We start from the raw sequence: 21,650 nt of genomic DNA, 5'->3' as shown, positions 1-21,650 counted from the left end.
CCAAGAGAGGGGCCAACAGCAGTGTTAACATACCTCGCAGTACCTCACGTTGATGGAACAATCAGGACATCGAGCCACAGCCCCCTGGGGATGGCACCTCAGTTCAGAACGGGGACAGGGTGGGCCTGTGTGGATGAGGATCAGATGCTAACGCATAGCAACTGCAAAGTACAAGCACTGAAAACAACTCAGGCTTTCTTCTAGTTCTTTTTAAGGCTGTTTCTAAATTTTCCACATTGAACAAATATTTCATTTGTCATCAATTCAGAGATTATACTGCGATTTTACTGGGCACTCTAGGGGATGCATGTGTCACTGAGTCCTCACAAATAGCAACCTCTGTAAAGCAGGAAGAGTACATCTGCAATGGTAAGAACACAACAGGCTATTTGCCAGGTCCCTCTGGAGATACGATCCTGATTAATGCTCACAAGCAGACCTGGGTAAGGTTGGGACTATTTCTCTATTTTACAGGTGGGAACACTGCACGTCAGAGAAGTCATGAACTTCCCCAACTCACAAAACTGGAAGCAGGAGAGCCCGTCTGAACCAGGTCACCTGGCTCCAACTCCACATGCTCTTCCTCTATTACATGGCTCCAGGTGGATTCACACACTGTTTCATTCATGCTGCCATGGATCCACTTGTTTCTGGATTCCTTAATTCTAAGTCACATGAGAAAATCACACTCAACATTCGTAGGTGATTTACATTCAAAATGGTGTGATCCATTTGGCTCATCCAGAGTCAGACACTTAGCTTCAAATAAACTGTATCTCTTTAAAATAATCCAAATGTAAATTAAAATAGCTCTCAAAGGGAAAGGACTTGCCCCCAGTGAAGACACTTTTTGAATCTCTGAGCTTGGGGCTCATGGTGCCCCCAGGGGCTGGTGCCTGGGAGCAGGGGCATAATAAGGACATGTTGAAGGAATGAAGGATGTGCACAAACATCACCTCCTTGTTCCCAGAGGGAAGGGCAAGGGTCTCCCTGGCTAAGTTGTAACTGGTCCTGAGGATGGCCATGTGGATGGTGACATCTGGGTGTAGGTGGCATTGTGCTCATGTGAACAGGCAGTGATGTCACTGTGATTAAGCTTAGGGTAGGGTTAGAAGCTTAGAACTACAATGTGTACATCCCTACTGCAATCTTAGAGACAAACCAGTACCACCAGAGCATTTTACAGATGCAGATATCGAGCCATGTAGCCAGCAAGGACATGTTCCAGGTCACCCAGCAAAACTGTGGCACAGCTGAAGCTGCACCTGCTTCCCTGATCACCTCCTGCCTCCTGCTCTTTGCCCTCCACTTTGCTAGGTCTTAGAGCAAGAGAAATGGAAGAAGGGATGAAGGGGGGCATGTGTCTCGTAGGAACCTGACTTATAACCATTTTATATTGTTATCTGATTTTTAAATTAATATATGTTCATTGTGCAAAAACAAAAACAAACAAACAAAAACCAACAGCCCGCCCTTGGAAAACAAAGAAGTAAACAAAATTACCTGTAATTCTCAACTCAGGGAAAATTCTAATAACCTTTCTATGTGTTTCCTTACATGTACACTGTGATCCAGTAATCTGTTTTTATGCATATAATATGCATTCATACTAAAAATTGATTTCATGCTTTCTACTAATTATGATTTTGCTGTTTTCTGCACATTACAATGTATTTTCCCTATCAAAATATCTTCAAAAATATCATTTCTAGTGGCTGCCTAATAGTGCACCAAATGGATATACCAAATTAAGCCAATAAATCATCTGTTATTATAAAGTATCCTATTTCCAATATTTCACACATGCACGTCTTGGCACACAAATCAACCTCTTCATTTAGAACTATTTCCGTAATTTGGAGAAATGTCTTTTTAGGTCTTCTGTCCATTTTCCAATTGGGTTGTTTGTTTTTGTTGTTGTTGTTGTTGAGTTGTATGAGTTTAGCGTTGGTAGACGCAAACTATTACATTTAGGATGGACAAGCAATAAGGTGCTACTGTACAGCACAGGGAACTATATCCAATCTCTTGGAATAGAACATGATGGAAGATAGTATGAGAAAAAGAGTGTGTGTGTGTGTGTGTGTGTGTGTGTGTGTGTGTGACTGGATCACTATGCTGTACAGCAAAAATTGGCACAGCACTGTAAATTAACTATACTTTAATTTAAAAACGCATTAAAAAATATCTCCTTAAGATAGGGTCATCTAAGAAGAGAGACTATTGGGGTAAACGGTATAAACTTTTTTAAAGGCACTTAAAAATTGGCCAACAGGGACCTGCTGTACAGCACAGGGAATTCTACCCAATATTCTATAATAATCTATGTGGGAAAAGAATCTGAAAAAGAGTAGATGTGTGTACATGTATAACTGAATCACTTTGTTGTATGGCATAAATTATCACAACATTGTAAATCAAGTAGAAGTCAACAAAACTTTAAAGATGAAAACAAACAAAAAAGAAGCATCCCTTATTTATTTTTTTTCTTTTTTAAAAGTCATTTACTTATATATTTTTTTCTACTGTACAGCATGGTGACCCAGTTACACATACACATATACATTCTTTTTTCTCACATTACGTGTTCCATCATAACTGACTAGACAGAGTTCCCAGTGCTACACAGCAGGATCTCATTGCTCATCCATCCTGAAGGCAACATTCTGCATCTATTTACCCCAAGTTTCCAGTCCCTTCCAGTCCCTCTCCCTCCCCCTTGGCAACCACAAGTCTATTTTCCAAGTCCATGATTTTCTTTTCTGTGGAAAGTTTCCTTTATGTGTATTAGATTACAGATAAAAGTGATGTCACATGGTATTTATCTTTCTCTTTCTCACTTCACTCAGGATGAGAGTCTCTAGTTCCATCCATGCTGCTGCAAATGGCATTATTTTGTTCATTTTTATGGCCAAGTAGTATTCCATTGTGTATATATACACCATATCTTCCTAATCCAATCATCTATCAGTGGACATTTGGGTTGATTCCATGTCTTGGCTATTGTGAATAGTGCTGCAATGAACATGCGGATGCATGTGTCTTTTTCAAGTAGTTTTGTCCAGATATATGCCCAAGAGTGGGATTGCTGGGTCATATGGTAGTTTTATGTATAGTTTTTTAAGATACCTCCATACTGTTCTCCATAGTGGTTGTACCAGTTTACATTCCCACCAACAGCACAGGACGGGTCCCTTTTCTCCACACCCCCTTCAGCATTTGTTATTTGTGAACTTATTAATCATGGCCATTCTGATTGGTGTGAGGTGGTATCTCATGGTAGTTTTGATTTGCATTTCTCTTATAATCAGCGATGTTGAGCATTGTTTCAAGTGTTTGTTGGACATCTGTATATCTTCCTCGGAGAAATGTCTACTCAGGTCTTTTGCCCATTTTTCAATTGGGTTGTTGGCTTTTTTGCTGTTGAGTTGTATAAGTTGTTTGTATATTTTAAGAGATAAGGCCCTTGTCCATTGCATCATTTGAAACTATTTTCTCCCATTCTGTAAGTTGTCTTTTTGTTTTCTTTTGGGTTTCCTTTGCTGTGCAAAAGCTTGTCAGTTTAATTAGGTCCCATTGGTTTATTTTTGCTCTTATTTCTATTGCTTTGGGAGACTGACCTGAGAAAATATTCATGATGTTGATGTCAGATAGTGTTTTGCCTATGTTCTCTTCTAGGAGTTTGATGGTGTCCTGTCTTATATTTAAGTCTTTCAGCCATTTTTGAGTTTATTTTTGTGCATGGTGTGAGGGTGTGTTCTAGTTTCACTGATTTGCATGCAGCTGTCCAGGTTTCCCAGCAATACTTGCTGAAAAGACTGTCTTTTTCCCATTTTATATTCTTGCCTCCTTTGTCAAAGATTTATTGACCAAAGATGTCTGGGTTTATTTCTGGGTTCTCTATTCCATTCCATTGGTCTGCTGTCTGTTTTGGTACCAGTACCACACTGTCTTGATTACTGCAGCTTTGTAATATTGCCTGAAGTCTGGGAGAAAGATGCCTCCTGTTTGGTTTTTGTTCTTCGGAATTGCTTTGGCAATTCTGGGTGTTTTGCGGTTCCATATAAATTTTTGGATTGTTTGTTCCAGTTCTGTGAAAAATGTCATGGGTAATTTGATAGGGATTGTACTGAATCTGTAGATTTCTTTGGGTAGTATGGCCATTTTTACAATATTAATTTTTCCAACCCAGGAGCATGGAATATCTTTCCATTTCTTTACATCTTCTTTAATTTCCTTGATTAATGTTTTATAGTTCCCAGCATATAACTCCTTTACCTCCTTGGTCAGGTGTATTCCGAGGTGTTTGGTTTTTTGGGGTGCAATTTTAAAAGGTATTATGTTTTTTGTATTCCTTTTCTAAAGTTTCATTGTTAGTATACAGAAATGTGACTGATTTCTGAAAGTTAATCTTATATCCTGCTACTTTGCTGAATTTGTTGATCAGTTCAAGTAGTTTTTGGGTTGAGTCCTTAGGGTTTTCTATATATAGTATCATGTTGTCTGCATACCGTGACAGTTTTACCTCTTCTCTTCCTATTTGGATGCCTTTTATTTCTTTTGTTTGTCTGATTGCTGTGGCTAGGACTTCCAAAACTATGTCGAACAGCAGTGGTGGGAGTGCGCATCCCTGTCATGTTCCAGATTTTAGTGGAAAGGCTTTCAGCTTTTCTCCATTGAGTATTATATTTGCTGTGGGTTTTTCATAAATGGCTTTGATTATGTTAAGGAATGTTCCCTCTATACCTACCTTGGTAAGAGTTTTTATCATGAATGTATGTTGGACTTTGTCAAATGCTTTTTCTGCATCTGTTGAGATGATCATGTGGTTTTCGACTTTTCTTCTGTTAATGTGGTGTATGATGTTGATTGATTTGTGTATGTTGAACCATCCTTGTGAACCTGGGATGAATCCCACCTGATCATGGTGTATGATCTTTTCTATATGTTGTTGGATTCGGTTGGCTAAAATTTTGTTGAGAATTTTTGTGTCTAAATTCATCAAAGATATTGGTCGATAGCTTTCTTTTTTGGTTGTATCTTTGTCTGGTTTTGGAATTAGGGTAATGGTGGCATCACAGAATGTCTTTGGGAGTGTTCCTTCTTCAACTTTCTGAAAAAGTTTAAGGAGGATGAGTATAAGTTCCTCTTTGTATGTTTGGTAGAATTCGCCTGTGAAGCCATCTGATCCTGGACTTTCATTTGTAGGGAGTGTTTTTATGACACATTCAATTTCATTTCTAGTGATCGGTCTGTTCTTTCTTCTTGATTCAGTTTTGGCAGGCTGTAGGTCTCTAGAAAGATGTCCATTTTTTCTAGGTTGTCGAATTTGTTGGCATATAATTGTTGATAACATTCTCTTACGGTTTTTTTTGTATTTCTGTAGTATCTGTTGTGACTTCTCCTTTTTTATTTCTTATTTTATTTGGGTTCTTTCTCTCCTCTTCTTGGTGAGTCTAGCCAGAGGTTTGTCTATTTTGTTTACCTTTTCAAAGAACCAGCTCTTGGTTTGATTGCTTTGTCTATTGTTTTTTTAATCTCTATTTTATTTCCTCTTTGATCTTTATGATTTCCTTACTTCTGTTGACTTTAGGTTTTGCTTGTTCTTCTTTTTCTAATTCATTTAGGTAGTGGGTTAAGTTGTCAACTTGAGATTTTTCTTCTTTTTTGAGGAAGGCCTGTATTGCTATGAACTTCCCTCTGAGCACTGCTTTTGCAGCATCCCATAGATTTTGAGTGGTTGTGTCTTCATTATCATTTGTCTTGAGGTATTTTTTAATTTCCTTCTTGATTTCCTCATTGATCCATTGGTTTTTTACTAGCATGTTGTTTGTCTCCATGTAGTAGGTTTTTTCTCACTTCTTTTCCTGTGGTTGATTTCTAATTTCATGCCATTATGGTCAGAGAATATACTTGAAATAATTTCCATACTCTTAAATTTGATGAGGTTAGCTTTGTGTCCCAATATGTCATCAACTTTTGATAATGTTCCATGTGCACTTGAGAAGAAAGTATATTGTGATTTTTTTTGGATGTAATGTCCTGAAAATGTTAAGTCTAACTTTTCTATTGTTTCCTTTAGAATCTCTGTTGCTTTATTGATTTTCTGCCTAGAGGATCTGTCCATTTATGTCAGTGGGGTGTTAAAGTGTCCTACTATGATTGTATTCCGACCAATTTCTCCTTTTATGTCAGTTAATATTTGTTGTTGGTATCTGGGTGCTCCTATATGAGGGGCATGTATATTGACAATTGTAATATCCTCTTCTTGTATGGATCCTTTAACCATCAAATAATGTCCTTCTTTGTCTTTCTTTATGGCCTTCATATTTTGTCCAATATGAGTATTGCAACTCCTGATTTCCTGTCTGGTCAATTGGCATGAAATATCTTTTCCCATCCCCTCACTTTCGATCTATAAGTGTCCTTTGCCCTGAGGTGAGTCTCTTGGAGGCAGCAGATTGAAGGTTTTTGCTTTTTTATCCAATCTGCCACTCTGTGTGTTTTGATGGGAGCATTCAGTCCATTGACATTTAAGGTGATTATTGATAGATACGTATCTTATTGCCATTTTAAACCTTGTTTTCCAGTTGATTCTATGTTTCTCTTTTCTTCCCTTCTTTTTGTGGTTGGACAATTTCCATTTACTTTATGTTTGAATACTTTTCAATTTTTGTGAATGTAATGTCTGTTTTTTGTTGTTGTTGTTGTTGTTTTGTTTTGTTTTGTTTTTGTCTTTTTGCCTTTTCTAGGGCCGAACCTGCAGCATATGGTGGTTCCCAGGCTAGGGGTCTAATCAGAGCTGTAGACGCTGACCTATGCCAGAGCCACAGCAATGCGGGATCCGAGCCGCATCTGCGACCTACACCACAGCTCATGGCAATGCCGGGTCCTTAACTCACTGAGCAAGGCCAGGGATTGAACTCACAACCTCATGGTTCCTAGTTGGATTCGTTCACCACTGAGCCACAACGGGAACTCCTATGTTTGGTTTTGATTTGTGGTTGCCTTGTTTTTAAGTATGTTAACCTCTTCCTGTATCTGCTTGCTTTAGCCTGATAATCATATAGGCTCAGACACATCCTTTAAAAAAAAAAATGAAAAAGAATCTACATTTTCTTACTTCCCTTGCCTACACTGTATGAATTTGATTTCTTTTCTTTTAACATCTTCATGTTTAGAGCAGTATGGTGGCTTATTTAAGTGACTGCTTTCCAATTGTGATTTCCTCCATCTTAGGTTTTCCTCTTTTATTTATTTTTTTTAATTTAGAGAAGCCCTTTCAGTATTTCTTTTAGAATGGGTTTTGTATTGCTGTATTCTTTTACCTTTTGTTTGTTGGAGAAATTCTTTATTTCCCCTTCTATTTTAAATGATATTCTTGTTGGACAGAGTATTCTAGGTTGCAAATTTTTTCCTTTCAGTGCTTTAAATATATCTTGCCACTCCCTCCTGGCCTGTAGTGTTTCTATAGAGAAATCAGCTGATAGCCTTATTGGGGTTCCCTTATAATTAACACTTTTCTTTTCTCTTGCTGCCTTTGCAATCCTCTCTTTATCTTTAACTTTTGCCATTTTTATTATAATATGTCTTGGTGTGGGCCTCTTTGGGTTCAATTTGTTTGGGGCTCTCTGTGAAAAGCATCCCTTTTTAAAGGTGCACATCACCACAGCACGATAACATCCATCTCACTGCAGCTTCACCAGCAGAGAGTTTTAAAAAAATACATTTTTATATTTGATTAACAATTTGCCCCCAAAGATAACTGGCATCCCACTTCTGGTTTAGTTTGCATTTCTCTGATTTTAGTTAGGTTGAGTACTTTTATTAACCACATGGATTTTTCTTTTCTATAAAAGTCTGCTCACATATTTCCCCATTTAAAAAAAGTGGGGGATCCCTGTTTCCTCACTGATGTGAATTCTGTGTCTTAGGATACTCTCCTTCATTGGTCACGTGTGGGAAAGTTTTTCCAAGTTCCTTGCCTTTTGATGGCTGTGAAATCTTTATAAAACATGTAAATACATTTTCCACTGCTCCCAAGCTTTTTGCTTGTGATGTTTCTCTCTGCTTTGCTGCTCTGAGGGTCCTCCTGGGCCCCAGTTCCAACAGCAGGATGCCTGCTCTACCAACAGTGTAGTTTCCCTCACAGACAACAGTGCCAGCATACTTGGTGCCTCACTGGGGCAACTCCACTCTGCTCCAGGAGGAAGTCATTAAAAGTCCCGTGCTGGCCAGCCTCCTAGTGTTTCATCTTTGTGGAAAACTCATAAGAAGAACACGGCCTGGGCGTGGAGGAGATCTGGCTCTCTAGGAAAAGGAGCTGTCCTTCCCAAACCACCTTCCACGAGGAGTGTCTCAAGGCCCGTCTTGGGCCATCCAACCTCAGTCCCAGATATTATGGTGCTGTCTCTCCAGGGCATCTAGAACTCACCTCTAAATCAGATCTTTCTTACTCTTTGAAATAAAGTAATGGCCACTTCCTATTTGTCCTCAAGGATTTGAGAATCTACCTCAAACTTCTACCTTCAAAGTGCTCTTTCAAAATTATACATGCCCCTACTCAAAACTTCTGAAGGCTTCCCTATTTCCTTTTTTTCTTTTTAAGGCTGTACCTAAGGCATATGGGAGTTTACATCGGAGCTGCAGCTGCAGTCTACATCACGGCTATGGCAATGCCAGATCCCAGCTGCATCTGCATCTGCAAGCTGAGCTGAAGCTGCAGTCTACATCATGGCTATGGCAATGCCGGATCCCAGCTGCATCTGCATCTGCAAGCTATGCTGCAGCTGCAGTCCACATCATGGCTATGGCAATGCCAGATCCCAGCTGCATCTGCATCTGCAAGCTGAGCTGAAGCTGCAGTCTACATCATGGCTATGGCAATGCCGGATCCCAGCTGCATCTGCATCTGCAAGCTATGCTGCAGCTTGCAGCAACACCAGACCCTTAATCTTCAAGGATTGAGGCCAAGGATCAAATCCACATTCTCACGGACACTATGTCAGGTTCTCAACACACCAAACCACAAAAGAAAGTTCAGAGGCTTCCCTCTTTCTAATGACAGATCCTCACCTTGGCCCCTGCCCACCTCTCCATCTGCATTTCTACTTTCCCCTCCCTCTCCTCCACCACAATGACAACTGCTCCTTCCTCTAATTCTCCCCCCAGAGGCTCTTTTCCCAAATTATGTGTAGGTTCCTCCTTCTTATCACTCATTGGCTCAAATTCATTTCCTGAAAGTCATCTGTCCTGTTTGCTCTACTGAAAATTTCCTCAACCCTCATATTGCACTATTTTCTCCACGGCTCTTTTGACAACTGTGTTTCTCCTGTTTTATCTGTTTGGTTATTTATTGTCTGTCTCTCCCTGTAACGATATCAGCTCAATGAGAACAGGGGACCTGCCTCTCTTGGGCAAAACAGACCTTATCAATGTTTTTAAATGAGTGACGGCATTAATGATCACATGTACACATGAAAGAATGAGTGAACACGAAATAGAATGGCCACTGGGAGGAGTAGTGGTCCCAGGACCCTGTGGTCCTAGAGAAGAGAATTAGGACTGATGGCCAAAGTAGTCAGGGGTAAACATGTGGCCCCTAATAACTAGGGGGCTGCCTTACAAGGTAACAAGTCCTGTGTTCTTGGAGGTATGTTAGCATCACCAAGAAGGTCTTAAGCCCAGGGAATTCAAGTTGGACCCCATGACCACTTAAGATTCTCAGATACAATATGTGAGAGATAAACACTCTCTGTGTGTAACGTATTAGGGCAAGCCAGGCATGTGTCACAGTTCAAGTTCTGCCAATGGTTGCTGTACAGAATGCACAATGTCTTCCCAGACAGCCTGGGATGTGAGGGATTTGCATAGAAGGCAGAGAAATTAATGACTCCAGCATGCAGTTCCTCCCTCCATACCCAGTACCAAGAGAACTTTGGTATAGAGAACCTATACAGTGGGGAAACAGCCAATTCCTGTATGTCACCCTAACATTTGAGGATGTGGCCACCAGCAGTGTCAGGCCCTGACAGACAGGAGCGGCTGGATGTCCTGAAATGACTGGGACATATCCCTACTCTCACAAAGCCATAGTCCTAGAGGAGGTGGGTGCAATGCTAAAGGATAAGGATTTGCTAAAAGAACAAATGAGTATGTGAGTGAAACAGCAGAAGCACATACAAAACACTATGGTGGCCCCGCTCTGTCTGGGGAGGGAGTAGATGGGTATGTGCCAGAGGGCTTGGGTCATGAGGGAAAAGCAGGGGTTTGTCACACAGGCAGGGTTTTAAGGGTTTCAGGGAGTTCCCATTGTGGCTCAGCAGTAACAAACCCGACTAGCATCCATGAGGATGTGGGTTTGATCCCTGGCCTTGCTCAGTGGGTTAAGGATCTGGTGTTGTCATGAGCTGTGGTGGAGGTTGAAGATGCAGCCTGGATCCGGTGTGGCTGTGGCTGTGGCTGTGGCCGGCGGCTAGAGCTCAGAATTTGACTCCTAACCTGGAAACTTCCATATGACGCAGGAGCAGCCCTAAGAAAAGGGGGGGGGGTTCCAGGTGAAGGGACTGCACCTGCAACTGAATGAACAGATCCCTGAGGTGAGGGGTGTAGTGGACTGTGCTGGTTTTGTTTCATCTGCTCAGTGTCTTTCTATTTTTTGGTGGGGGGAGAAACAGACCCCATGATAAAATACTCTCCAATTAGAGTATTTCCCTGGGCAGTAACTGGTCTAAGGACTGCGTCGCTGGTGTTCAACGGGCCCATCACAATCCTCTGAGTGGCCAGTGAAGCCGGAGTGACGTCACCTGGGCTGATGAATACCATTTCCCTGCTCCATGGAGGAATCCCATCTGTAACAGATGTGCCACTGGGAACAAGGCAGGGAGGGAGACAAAAGCCAGTCTATATCATTGAGTCCCTGAATCCTGCTGAGCCTGACACCAGAGCTGCCCTTATTTTCCGAGTTCCGGGAGCTATTAAGTTTTGGTTTTGGCCGATGCATGTGAATTGGGTCTGGTGGCCATCACCACTGCTCTCACTGATACTTGGAGGAAGTGGCAGAGTTGCAATTGGCTCTAAGGCTGGAGTATGATGAGGTGGCGGCAAAAGATGAGGTTGGGTAAAAATTCCCTGCAACCCTCATGAACCCCTTCCTGCCTTTCTGTCTCCACTGATGCACTGGGGCCAAGCCCTGTGTCTTTCATGCCTGGGCAAGAAGGCCTCCTTTGGTCCTATATGAACTGACACATTCTGGCTGGAGGCTGTCCCTGGGGTTTCTTGTTTAGACTCACTATCAGCTATATTCTTTGGGTTTCTGATATCAGGTCTTTCTCTTAGTGGCAGCTGGCACTGGAGAGGAAATCAAGGACAGCATATGATTAAATGGTAGAGATGGGCAGGTGAACCTTGCTGGGAGATTACTAGATGCTTCAGTGTTAATGGGGATGGGAGCAAAGACTGAGTGACTTTTAACCATTGCGGAAGTGTAATAATTCTCTTAACATGCAGAGGCCTGAAGTGGCAGGAGTTCCCATTTTGGTGCAGCGGAAATGAATGTGAATAGTATCCATGAGGATGCAGGTTCAATCCATGGCCTCACTTAGTGGGTTGAGGATTTGGTGTTGCTGTGAGCTGTGGTGAAGGTCACAGATGCGGCTCTGATCTGGTGTTACTGTGGCTGTGGTGTTAGCTGGCAGCTGTAGCTCCAATTTGATCCCTAGCCTGGGAACTTCTATATGCTGCAGGTGAGGATTTAGAAAGTACAAAGCAAAACCAAAACAAAACAAAAATGCAGAAGCCTGACATGGCAACAGATTTTAGCTGATCTTTGCCTGAGACCTAAGTTAACAAGCAGAAACCTTGTTATTCTCAGCCACTTGACTGCTGTTTTGTAGTAGCCCCTGTTCTCCAAGAGCCAGGTGGACTAAGGAGGACGATGTTGATGATTTTGGTCACATGCTGATCCATCACACCCAGACCTGACCCCGGCCATGCCTGGGAAGGCTCCAGATTTCCTGACATCTGCACCCACGGCAGAGACTTCAGGTGTCCTCATAACCTCTCCACACTTGTTACAATCCTTCTCCACCTTCCTCCACCTCTGAAAATTCAAGCTTAGGTTCCAAATCTGAGGAAAGGAGACTAAGAGAACTGAGCAACAACCACTATGGAAAACAGAATGGAGGTACCTCAGAAAACTAAATATAGAACTACCATATGACCCAGCAATCCCACTCTTGGGCACATATCCAGAGAAAACTTTCCTTGAAATAGACACACGCACCTGTATGTTCATTGCAGCACTACTCACAATAGCCAAGACATGGAAACAACCTAAATATCCATTGACAGATGAATGGATTAAGAAGATGTGGTATATATACACAACGGAATAGTACTCAGCCATAAAAAGAACAAAATAATGCCATTTGCAGCAACATGGATGGAACTAGCGACTCTCATACTAAGTGAAGTAAGTCAGAAAGAGAAAGACAAATACCATATGATATCATTTATATTTGGAATCTAATATACGGCACAAATGAACTTTTCCACAGAAAAGAAAATCATGGACTTGGAGAACAGACTTGGTGGTTGCCAAGGGGAAGGGGGAGGGAGTGGGATGGACTTGGAATTTGGGGTTAATAGATGCAAACTATTGCCTTTGGAATGGATAAGCAATGAGAGCCTGCTGTATAGCACTGGGAACTATATCTAGTCATTTATGATGGAGCATGATGGAGGATAATGTGAGAAAAAGAATGTATATGTGTATGTGTGACTGGATCACCTTGCTGTACAGTAGAAAATTGAGAGACCACTGTAAATCAGCTATAATGGAAAAAATAAAAATCATTTGAAATTTAAAAAAAAAAAGAAAAAAAGAGAGAACTGAGCAAACCAGCAAAAACAGGTGTCTCAAGGAAAGGGGGCAAGGGGATAACTACGCTCCTGAAGACTTAAGGACCACTACCTGCAGCAAGGACAGAACGGGGGTGATGTGTATGTTTGGCAGACAGAGGGCTCTGAATGGGCCATATGGAAGGACTTTGGGAATTAGTGATGCTTCCCGCCAGCCCGAGGGCTGCAAGAAATTAGTCCTGGCCTAAAAGAAACTAGGTGGCAGCCAACCAAGAATCTGGAAAGGAGTGGACAACAGGATGCTGCAGTGAGGTCTGTGGGGCCCGCACAGCAGCTGCCAGCTGCAGGGTGTGATGATGGTGGGGAAGGGGCCCAGCGGGGTTTACGAACAGGCAGGCTCTCTGATGAATGCCGGGGCTCTCTTTGTAAACTACTAGGAGGTTAATAAAACACAGAAACGAGTTGCCGGAGGAAGTAGGCTTCCTTGTCTTCCTTCTCAGCCTCAGCATCCTGGTCTCTTGAACCCAGTCTCTTTGCTTTCATTTCAGAAAAGGCGTCCTTGCTGCTCCCCCCCTGCTCTATCCTCCTCCTCCATCACCCTGGGGATCCTACATGTTATGGGCTGAACTGAGAACCCCCCACCCAAAAGATAGGGTGAGGTCCTGAGTCCTGTTACCTGTCTGTGTGACCTTCTTTGAAAACAGGTCTTTGTGGATTTAATCAAGTTAAGGTGAGGTCATACTGGAGCAGAGCGGGCCCTGATCCAATGACTGGGACCTTTACAAGAAGAGGGAAATATGGACACAGAGAGAGGAAGAGGAGACTATGTGATGAAGGAGCCAAAGACGGGAGTAATGTGTCCACACATCAAGTAATGTCCAGGACTGCTGGACACTATGAGAGGCTGGGAGGAGAAAAGGACAGCTCCTCACCTAGAAGGTGCATGGCCCAGAGGACCCCTTGAGCTCAGACTTCTAGCCTCCAGAACCATGGAAGAATAGACTTCTGTTGTTGTTTAAGTTGCCCAACCTCTGGTCCTGAGTTACAGCAGCCTCAGGAAACGAATCCACTGCACGCCCCAGTGTTTCCTCTTTCCAGCAGCTTCCTGGCTTCCTTTGTTATTGTGTGCCTCCATCCACAGCCCACTCCGCACTTCCCCAAACAACCCCAACCCCAACAATAAGAAAACCTTAGCGTCAAGGTTGAAAAGGAATTGACAGTTAAGAAATGTTCACATTTACGTAAAAGAGTTAACAGTTCAACACACAGATAAATACGTGGGGGTTTGTTTGGAAGGATGTTCATCAAAATGTGAGGCTGGCTGTCTCTGAAGGGTGGGATGGGAAGTGGGGGTTTTTACATTCTTCTTCAGACTTTTTGGTATTCTCCACATTAAAAAAAAAAAAGCACAAAGCCATTTTACAACTAGGAAAAAACAATGAGGTTTATCTTCATTTTGGAAAAAATGATAAATGTAACAATGATGTAACATCATGGAAAATGCTTATGGGATAATTTCACGTGTCATAAAACAACAGAAAAGAGAATGTGTGTTATGACTAACGCACTGTAAAAATGATAGGCCTGAAGGGGAGTTGGAACATCACTAATTTGTGAAGGTGCTGAGGCTGTGGGTGATTTGTTTTGAAATTTTCCATTTTTCGGTACAATGTGGCATAAATAAATAAATAAAAGAAGTCCCTTCCACTAGCCCTGGCAGCCATAACTAGCCTTTCCTTCCCTTCTTCTTCTTGCTACAGTCTGTGTCTGCCAGCCCTGATTCCCACGTACCCATCTCCACACCCTCTGCATCTGGCTGACAGTCCACTTTCCACATTAATTGCTCTGTGGTCATACTTAAGATCAAATGGATGCTGCTAGGCCCTCAATTTCTAAAAAAAACAATGAGCCTCTATTCTAAGCCTTCTGCATATCTTCACTCATTTAAGCCTGTCAAGAATCTTCTGAAGCAGCTGTGATTTTTATCCCCATTTTCTAGATCAGGAAACTGAGGCACAGAGTATGAGGACTTGCCAAGGTTATACAGGTGTTGTTGGTGGAACCACGTGTCAAACCTGGAGTCTGCTGGCTCTGGAGAAGGGCTTCCCACTCTCTGCACCATTGACATTTGGACCTGGATAATTCTTCGTTGCTGGAGGGCTGCCTGGTGCATTGCAGGGTGTCAGGAACATCCCCGGCCCCTGCCCACTTGATGCAACTGCACCCCCAGGCCCAGTTACGACAACTAAAAATGTCTCTAGACGGTGCCGAGTGTCTTCTGGGGGAAATTCACCCTGGTCCTTGTGGACTCCTTGGCATGATCTCCATCCTCCTGCCTTGAAGACACTCTCTTGCCTTCCCAGCTGCCTCCTCCTGGCCCCTCACTGTGCTGTCTGTCTTCACCCCTCCTAGGGCTCTGCTCCAAGGCTCAGTGTTGGTTCCCTGCTCTGTGAAATCAGCTCCATTTGGTGTGTTTACCCACCTTGTCCTCACAGGCCATGGTGTGAATGACTCAGATTTACAGAGCACTTCCTCTGTACCAAGAGTCATTTCTAGGCTTTTAACTGTGTTATCTTTAATCCTCACAATGACCCCATAAGAAGACTATCAACACTCTTACTTTTCAAGAAACGAAGGTACCAATCATCCCTAAAAATATCAAATCACTATGTTGTATAACTGAAACTAGTATAATATTGTCAGTCAACTCTATGTTAATTAAAAATAAAAATAAAGGTAAAGTAAATAAATAATAAATAAAATAATAATTTAAAAAAAGAAACTAAGACACCGAGTGATTGCACAAGAACAAGGTTTACGTGAGACCTGCATGCTTCAAAGCTGATGTGCACGATCAACATGCCACCATGTTGATCACCTCAGATGCGCCGTTGTCCTCATCACCTCAGATGCGCCGTGCTTGGACCCCAGGTCATCAGCTTCCCCCAGCTCGGGGGATCTTCTGACTTGTTTAAAGCACCCCCCATGCTCTCAGAAACCCAGGATCTGTCATCCTGAAGTCACCTATGATTCCCGTCTGTGACCCCCCTATGTAGGGAGCCAACTCCCCTCCAGAAGTGTCTAGGATTTCTCCCTACACTTCCTGCTCTCTTCTCCCACCCTGGTTTTCCCTCCTATTGCCTCATGCCCAGGACATCTCAGCACACTCTCAGCTCCTAACCCTGGGTCCCAAGTCCCTCCTCCTCCTCCTCCTCTCTGAAGCTCAGAATCCAGACTGGGTGTGAAGTCACTCCCCAGCCTCCACCCCAAGGATTCCCAGGCTAAATGCCAACAGGGCCCAAGCAGGTAATGTCACATTGGTGGGGGAGAGGGGAGAGGACAGGCCCATATGTTCTAGCAGTGCCCTCAGTGGTCTTCTTCTAACACATAATCTCACGGTTCCCAAATTAAACATGGGAATACTCTTCATTCCCACAACACTCTCTCCAACCCTTTCTGGAAGCATGCATGTCCTTTACTCTTTCATCTTCCCACTTTTGATAACGATTTGAGCATTAAAAGTATTTTGTCTTCCTATAGGAAAGCCCAACCTTATGATAAGTGGCAGCTAACACAGGCCTCCATGGAGAGCTAGAAGTGGGGGGTCTTGCATGGAAAATGGCCCAGGCTCTAGCTGTAAAGGCCTCATAGGAAGGAGGTCCGAGGTGGCCCTAATGACTTTCTAAAGAAGCTCTAGATATTTATAGGAAATTCTCAGTTACTTAAATGCTGATGGCTCATTCAAAAATTTTAAAAAATCACCACACCTATTGCCACCAAAAATAAATAAAGCAGAACTGCTATGGGAAAAACTCCAATGAAACTCAAGGCTGCACCTAAAGGGAGCAGTTGTGACCCAGCTCCAGCATATGGCAGCCACGTGGAAATACTTGGTGCAGTCTTAACAAATCCTCCGATTTTCAAATGAAGCCAGAAACCTGGCTTTTATGTGAAATCTTTTGTGTGAAATTTCCTGTTAAAAAATATGGGACCACATTGTGTGTGCAAACCAAACATGTCTGGATGGGGGAATATGGCCTGAAAGCAGGCAGTGTATGGTCTCCAACTTGGGGGGTCACTTTCCCATCCCCCCTCTTGCATTCCGCTCCTTCTCTAAGCTTGAAATCCTGCTTCCCTCCTGCCACTCTGTTGTTCAAAACCCACAGTAGCCTCACTGCCCACAGGAAGGAGTTCACACTTCTTCCCCTGGGGCTCCCAGAAAGTGGCCTGAGCCTCCCCTTAGCTCCATCTCCTCTGTGCTCCCAGGACACCCTTCCACCCAGGTCCACAGCCCCGCGGTCTCCCGCACTCATTTTCCACCCAACAATATTGCACTCCGTCCACACCACTCCCTGTGCTTAGAAAACTGCCCCTCGGAATTTCCAACTCAAATCCCACCACTGCCTCGTGATTTCTCCCTGTCCTCCGTTCTTGTCACCTTCAGTACGTCTTGCTCATGTGGATATTACCACGCAGCGTCGCCTGACAGCTTACAAGTTCTGGTCCTACTTAACTCTTTACCTGTTCAAAGCTGCTACCATCTGGGAGCAGGGATCTTGCCCTGCCTCTCAAGTCTCCTCTCCACACTGCCCAGAGATATTTTTGCAGGTCACACATCTGAGTGCTGCTCTCCTGGACAAAGGGTTTGGCAGCTGCCCATTGTATGCAGACTGAAGCATGACACACAGAGCCCTGGGTCTGATCTGGTTTGAAAAGCTCCACTTCTCCAGTTCCACTGTGGCCATCTGTGGTCACCTAGATAATATGCACTCTGTATTCCAACCACATGGGATCTCACTATCCCCTGGAAGCCACAGTGTCTCATATTTGTACTCTGTACATCCTTGGGAAAAAAGCAAAGGACAGCAGACTATTCTGAGAGAGCACTGTTGAAATTAAGAATATTCCTATGGGAGTTCCCACTGTGGCACAGCAGAAACGAATCCGACTAGGAACCATGAGGTTGCGGGTTCAATCCCTGCCCTTGCTCAGTGGGTTAAGGATCTGGTGTTGCCATGAGCTGTGGTGGAGGTCGCAGATGCAGCTCGGATCCTGTGTTGCTGTGGCTGTGGTGTAGGCCGGCAGCCGAAGCTCCAATTCGACCCATAGCCTGGGAACCTCCATATGCTATGGGTGTGGACCCCCAAAGCAAAACAAAAACAAAAAACAAAAAAAGAAAAAAGAATATTCCCATGTGTTTAATACAGAAAAAAATGAGTCCAGGAATACTCTTGCCCATCTGCCTGCCCTCACTGGTCTTTCAAAGCTCACACTTAATAAAACATCTACTGGAGAACACACTATTATTATTTACTTCCTGAGATAAAAATCTGAACAACCAGGGGCTGGCTGTATGTACGTCTGTATATACCACTTCCCTGAGTGCCTGGCAGGTGTGCAGTACTAGAAATAAAATGTGCTCTGACTTCCCTTCTCAGAGTCCTGGCCCACCTAAAGTCAGAAACACCTCCACCACTAGCAGGGACAAAGGATCCCCAAGTCACCAAAAGAGCAGGAGGAGTGGGGTGGGGAACACAGTCTAGTCCCAGCTCTGCCCCTGCCTTGCGTGGGTCTCTGACTTTACAGCTTCTCCTCTCTGGATGTAGGTTTCCTCACTGGTAAGAGGACAGATGGGAAGTGACCTCCAAGGGCCCTTCCTGGGATAACTGCTTCCAATTCCAAACTTGGAACCCAGGCTTTCAACACCCACCTCTCTGCCATATCTGTCCATGTTCCCCTATGACATTTTGTCACGTAGCAGTGGTATATACGAATCATAATCACTGATTATTGGGTGCTTGCTGAGCTCCAGGCACCTACAAGGGGCTTTTAAATCCACATATAAAGCCCCTGTGAGGTGGGTACTTGTCTTGGGTACTAAAAGCAGCATCCAAAACAGGCTTCCAAAAGCCCATGATTCATGGAGGGAGGGTGTGCTCTTGAGGAAAAGCTGTAAGGAGATGAAGGCAGGACAGGAAGGTGGTTGAGGATGGATATAGTTGTGGGGAAGGTCTAGCCTTGGCTTGATCCATAGAGATTTCTGGAGCATAAGTAGTTCCATGGAGTTGTCCCATCTTGAGGAAAGAGGCCCAGGCTTTGGAGTCCCCAGTATCAGTCAGTTACCAGCTCCCCTGATGGGAGAGGGAGCGGTAGCAGAGGGAGATAGCCCTTTGGTTGCTCAGGGATGCTGTTACCATAAGCCAAAGGATCTGGAGATGGCCAGAGGTACAAATATGAGACCTCGTGGCTTCTGGGGGATAGTGCATTACCATGGCACTCACAGTGCTGGGGATGGGAGCACTGGCTGGCAAAAGAGGTCTGGGCAGAGAACCACAGTATCTATACAAAGCTATCATTAGCCCCTTTTGCAGAAGGGAAAAACCAAGACCTGGCATGGTTAAACATAACTCTCTGGGTCACAGAAGTATGAAATATAGAAGACTATATTATTAATACAACACACATTTCCCATAAACAGTACCCACCCCTGTGAAGCAGGACCCATAGACCTGTTTCCCCAGCACCTAGAATGATGACTGCATTCAAGCGGTGCTGGGGTGCACCTGGAGTGGCTGAGTTTGTGAGGTGTGGATCTCCATGGCTGTGGGGCCTCAGGGTGGCATGTTTCCGTGAGGCAGGGGGGTTACCCCTCACCCCATGTGGGGGCCAGGAGGGCGGCCCGCTCTCCAACAGCTGCCTGGGCTTCAAGCGCTGTCGGCAGCCTGCTCCACACTGGGGCGGGCCTCTTGCCAGGCTGCCACTGCAGGGGAAGGGGAACATTATCCATCAGGGAGATAAGGCAGCTGATGAGAGATGGGCCTCAGAGCAGCTGTTCCTCAGCAGCGGCTGGAACGGATGCTGGCAAAGCGGAGGGGAGGGCAAGATGGGGGAAAGCCCATTTTGAGATAAAAAATGATGGTACTGCTGCGGGGTGACAGCAGAGCACATTTCCAACCGAGGCTGGGGGCTAGTGTATACTTATACCCAAGGCCTTCCCCACAAACATCTATGTCTGACGAACCACTCTGTGCTGCTGTTGGGTCAACACTTGGACAAGTTGGGGGTTCTCTTGTCAGCTTACTCAGTAAGAAGTATCCACCTGGTGGGTACAGAGTTCCCAGAAAGACTTCTTTCCCTGACTAACTGTTCAATGAAACAGACTTGGGGCCAAGGGAGGCTGAATGCTCCTGGCTGAGCTGCAGCCCTAAATCACGCACTTCCTGCCTCTGGGGCACTCAGGCAATGACTTCAGGGGGCCCAAACCCCCTCCTGCAGCTCCCCTGGGACTCCCCTCTTCTCTCAAAGCTAGCCCATACAGAGTGGAATTTTCCAGACTGAGAAAGCAAGTGTGGGTGAGGTTTCTTCATTGCATCTCCTTTTTCGGTGTATGTTTTAAAAGGAGCCATTAAAAGGGATGCTGAGGGATTCCTGGGAGAGAGGAGAGAGTTGGCTGGATCTTCTGTGGTGGGAAATGGGCTCCCAGGTGGGGTTCAAGGGCACTGTCTAGGCTCCCGATGGTCTCCCCTGATGTGCCCAGCCTCTCCAGCCTCCTCCCCTGCATTCCGGTCACCTTCCTCTCTGACCACACTAGAGGGTTTGCTCAGATGTCAGGCTTTCTACTGCCCCGTGCCCTGCAGGGGGCATCCCCACCCTCACATCCTGGCTAACTGGTACTCCTCCTCAGCGATCAGAACAGGGGGCGTGTAGAGAGGGTCTTTAAAAACATCTATGACATCCTACTTCTCCTCATAAACTCATCTAAAACAAATGCGGCAGGATGTTAAGATTTGACCAGTGGGGTCGTGAGCACCTGGATAACAACAGCTAGTATTGTTAAACATATACTGTGTGCAAGGAATTCTTGCCTTTTAAAGAGCTTTACTTTAATTAATCTTGATGATTACCTTTTTTAACATTAATTTTTTTTATTAAAGTATAGTTGATTTACATGCCATGGCGAGTCACCCTTCACAAACTCTGCTGTTTGGCACAGTGACTCAGTCATACATACATACATATATATATATACATACATATATATATACACACACACACACACACACTTTTTAAAAATATTATTTTCCATCATGGTCCATTCCAGGATACGAGATATACTTCCCTGTGCTACACAGCAGGACCTTATTGTCTATCCATACTAAGTGTAACAGTTTGGATCTATTGCCCCAAACTCCCAGTCCATCCCACCCCTTCCCCCCCTCCCCTTGGCAACCACAAGTCTTTTCTCCATATCTGTGAGTCCGTTTCTATGTTCTGACAATTACCTTTTGAGGTACTTGTTTTGTTTTAATAAGATAGAGGCACAGAGAGGTTAAGTCACCTCTCCAATATCCTACTGCAGAGCCAGTGGCCACGCCTCACCACCTCAGTATACGGGTGTTTTTTGTTTGCTATATTAGTCTCTATACTTTTCCTGTGTTTAAAACAGTTTAGACTTGGTTTTCTTAAAGGAGCTGAAGTAAATGTGACAAAATGTTAACATGTGTTAAATTGGTGTGTTCAACTCTATGTTTAAAGTTATTTTAATTAAAAAAAATATGCATGTGAGTATTTCAAAAGAAGAAAAAAACCTCAGTGTTGTTATAACTTCTCAGAAGCCTTCAGGAGCCCCCGAAGCCCCCTCCTCACTCCTTCCTCTAAGCCCTCACTTTTCTGTACTACTTTCCATCCTGCCCTTATCACAGCATATCCTACCTGTGGATTTACTTCTCATTTCTCCTGCTAGACTGTGAACTCCACCAGGGAAGGGGTAATGCTGGCATTTATATCTG

General features: G+C 44.0%; 1 protein-coding gene across 4 annotated transcripts in view; it reads right to left on the bottom strand.

Annotated features, from left to right (window-relative positions):
• Positions 1-21,650, bottom strand: part of SYN3 (synapsin III) — a 484,255-nt gene that overhangs the window by 321,453 nt on the left and 141,152 nt on the right. The gene's annotated exons all lie outside the window — the stretch shown is intronic.

The sequence above is a fragment of the Sus scrofa genome, chromosome 5 (genome assembly GCF_000003025.6).
Source record: "Sus scrofa isolate TJ Tabasco breed Duroc chromosome 5, Sscrofa11.1, whole genome shotgun sequence".
In the NCBI taxonomy this organism is placed as follows: Eukaryota; Metazoa; Chordata; class Mammalia; order Artiodactyla; family Suidae; genus Sus; species Sus scrofa.
The sequence above is the reverse complement of the archived record's forward strand: the minus strand, read 5'-3'. Positions and strand labels throughout refer to the sequence as shown.